We start from the raw sequence: 3,853 nt of genomic DNA, 5'->3' as shown, positions 1-3,853 counted from the left end.
CAGGAAAGGCTTCACAGAGAGGTGACCTAGGAAATGGGTCTCAGTTAGGAGGAGAGATGGGGAGAGAACAGCACAGATAGGAACGGAAGTGTGAAAGTTCAAGGTGTACAGAAGCAATGGGGCTAACCCAGAGCCAGGGGGCCATAGGGGAGGGGCGGGGAGGAAGGCTCCCGTGGGGCCAGACTCCGGGGCACACAGGACATGACCCCTGCCCGTGCAGGGCTGGGGCTGTCATGACGAGTCAGTCGGGCCAGATCCCGCATCAGGCCCTGAAGGCCGCGCTAAGGAATGTGGAATTTAGTCAGTAGGCAACAAGGACCCTCCTCCTTTATTAGAGGTACCTATTTCCTGTCCACTGATGCACAAAAAGTTTTCAAGAAACGAGGGAGACTACAGTAAGGTCTTCCCCACTGCTCCCGTGTTCAAAGGAAATGAGCCGCATGTCTTCGTGCTCCATTATAATCAAGGTGGGGTGTCCTCTCCCTCCTATGCACACCAGAGGTGTAAGAAAGCCGACAGCTCTGTTCGAAGGGCTTTGACTCTCTTAACTCATCTGATCCTCATACATAAGGTCAATATATTCTTCTCTCATTTTACGGATGGGGAAGCAAGACCCCAAGCCATGAAGGAACTTACCAAGGTCACCCAACTAGCAGTGGACAAGCAGGCAGCCCAGCACAAGAGCCTGCCAGAAAAGGACTAGAGGCTCCTCTGCTAGCACAGGAGAGGGTCCCAGCACACGAGTGGCCAGCGTGCCCCAAGGGGAAGTCAGGTTGCCACGTGAGGGCTCTTGGGACCGGATGGGTCAGAGGAAAGATGCTCCAGGTGGGCACACAAACATCTCACCTCCCTCCATGGAGGAAAGTCTGGCTCACGTGGGACAGAACATCACGCCTCTCCCGGGAAGAAGGCACAGCAGCCCAGAGAGGGTGACGCTGCCCAAAAGCACAGGTGCTTCTGGAGGACACACGAGCATGAAGGTGAGAGAAGACGGAGCCACCCTCGAGTACCGGGCATCACACACTGTGAGCTCCGTCAGGGGTTGATGCTAGGAGTGGGCGGGCTGAGCTGCTTCCAGAGCCGCCCCTCCCCTCCCCTCCCCCATGGACCCGTGTCTTCCACCCCTACCTGCTGTCCTCAGCCCTGTGATTGCTGTTCTTCAAGCTGTCAGTCCTGCCTGGACCATGCCAACCCCAAATTCTGTGTAGAAATGAAGGAGATCACTCCACTGGGATGGAGTTTCTCAAGGTTATCTGATGACCCAAGGTGATCTGATAAATTTGCAGGCAAGAAGGAGATCTGCTAAAGGAGATCTGGAGACTTCAGTTGGAAAGTGAAGGGTCTGAGGTGAGAAGACCAAATTCCAACTCAGCCTGCAAGTGGGGAAGGAAAAAACGAGAATGAAACAGCGATTTGGTGACAACCGTTAACAGTCTGTGCCGGAAGCTTCAAACCCGTGAACTCGTTTATCACCTCTGTCTTACAGATGAGCCACAGCCACTAAGAGCCATTGTTCTGGTGAGAGGAATGGCCAGAAAGCGTGTGAAGCAGCTGCTGTCTGGTTCCAAGGCCCGTGTCTCCCCCTGTCACCTGCCTCATCCCTTCCCAACATTTAATCGCTTTCTGCCCCCAAACGTGGAGGCAGTTGCATCAGCACCTCTGCCTCCAGATCCACACAGATGAGAAACCACCTAGAAAATGTGTGCCAGGGACAGGAGGGCTTAGAAACAGCCCCCAGCCCCACACTCTCCCTCCCTCCCCTGCTCCATCACCCTCACTGGGGATCTAACCAGCGGGGACTCTCCTCCCAAACCTCGCCTCCTGTAGAGGAGCGAAGGACCAAGACCAACAAGCTTCCTTGCCTGGTATGGATGGGAAAAGGGGCAGCGACTTCTCCTCTCTGTTTCCAGCCACCTGAGCCTCTGGCAAATCCAATTCCTTTTGACAACGGCAGACAGAAGTCATCCCTGCCTAAGACGTGCCGGGGATATTAGCGTGGCAGCAGGGATGCAGATCTGCAAGACCCCCAGAGGAAGCCAGACACACCAGTTGAAAACCTAACTCTGTCTAGGAGACCAACTTCCCCCAGGTCCCCTGGGGAGTCATTAAATTTCTGTGTCTTCATTTCCTCCAAGGTAAAAAAAGGGGTAATAATTCTGACCTACCTCACCACAGTGCTGTAAGTAGGAATAACTAATTAACGCTAGCGAGGCACTTTAAAAGTAAAAAGCACTTTGCAATAATTAACGTGGTTCCTGCTTTCATCTCCTGCAGCCTCACCAACAGAAGCGAGGTCCCAGATAGCTACAGATGGCAGGAAGCACGCCCAGGCAGCCAGCTTTCCGAAGAGGTACGAGGGGGGCTCTGTCAGGGCCATCAAAATTGTGCCGGGGCTGCGGGCCACTGGAGACTGCTCCAAGCTGACAGTTCCAAATCCATTTGCATCCACTTAGGTTTCCAGAGGCCAAGGCGTTTTTCAGTTACAGCAAACAGCGCATGAATGTGAAGCTCTGAGCACGAAGCACAGGGCGAAAAAGGATTGGACAGTCTCTGGGGCTGCTGCTGACTTGTCTTGAAAAATCAAAATGAACTTTTTTTTTTCTTCAAAGACTTTGCTTTTATTCATCATCATTATAAAAACAGTCAAGTCCTGGAGGTCTGCATCTGCAGAGAATGCATACAAAATGGGCTTTCTGAGAAACACACACACACACACACGCACGCACACACGCACACACACACACACACACAAACGCTCTACAAACTCTTCTTGTGAGCAACCGGGAACAAGGGAGTCTCGGTTTGGAGTCCAACCTTCACCTCCATTGGGCAGATTTTGCCAGATAGCATGTTTACCCCCCCTCCAAAAGTGCCTCCTTTATGAGGACATTCCTATCTGGGGAGGAGCCTTACAGAAGATAGAAGTGTCTTTAATTATGCAAAGTGCTGGACCCCAGAGGACTATACCCCCTCTGTCAGCTGTCACCTCCAAAACATACCTGAGATTTCACTAATGCATCACAGAGCTTGGAAAAGATGCCGAGTTGTTTTTGCTAACCTGGCTTATTGGTGAGGTACTGCAGGTCCCCAGGCCAAAGGGGTCCTGGAGGCTGTGCTGAGAATCGCCATGCACCATAGTGTTTCTTAGGAAAATCAGTTCTGATTTCCGAGGGGCTGCCTTGAGATCTGGAATGCAAGCCATTCGTAAGACGGAAACTGCCCTGAAATATTGGACACTTTTCTCCCATTATTTCAGAGGTGAGGAATGTGCTTATCTTGAACTTCCTCTGGACAGACGGTGTTCCTTTTCTCCTGCCGCCCCCCCTTCTTCCTCTTTTCCTTCCTCCTCGCCAATTTATTAGCTGATAAGCCATCACTGGGTCACACGGATGTCCCAGAAGGAAGTTAGGGATAAGCTTTACCAAAAAGGGGGAACCCTGGGGGAGGGGGCGACAGCTGAAGCCGTGGTCCTGACTGGGGTGTGGTGTGGCAACGGAGAGGCCTCAGGGCAACCTGGCGTAAAGACCCCCAATCAGGGGCTCAGGAAGGAGCCGCAAGGAGAGAGAAGACCTAGAAGCAAGGAGCCACTTCTGATCAAGAAAGTGACTGGCAGTCCCCAGGGAGCCAGACTGCGCAAAGGCAGAAGGCTGAACAGGACAGTGGCTTAGCCCAGCGGTGGACCAGGTGAGTGCAAAGCAAGACTGCTTGAAAGTGAGTTTGGGATTGTCTCTAGAGAGAGGACATGTAGCGGATTCTAAAAGATGGTAAAAATGAAGAGGCCTCCGTCCCTTCTATCAATACACAGGAGAATGAATTCCTTCCCTGATGGTCCCTCAGAGCCTCCCAGGTGCCG

This window comes from Neophocaena asiaeorientalis, unplaced genomic scaffold, assembly GCF_003031525.2.
Source record: "Neophocaena asiaeorientalis asiaeorientalis breed wild unplaced genomic scaffold, Neophocaena_asiaeorientalis_V1.1 scaffold59, whole genome shotgun sequence".
Classification (NCBI taxonomy): Eukaryota; Metazoa; Chordata; class Mammalia; order Artiodactyla; family Phocoenidae; genus Neophocaena; species Neophocaena asiaeorientalis.
The sequence above is the reverse complement of the archived record's forward strand: the minus strand, read 5'-3'. Positions refer to the sequence as shown.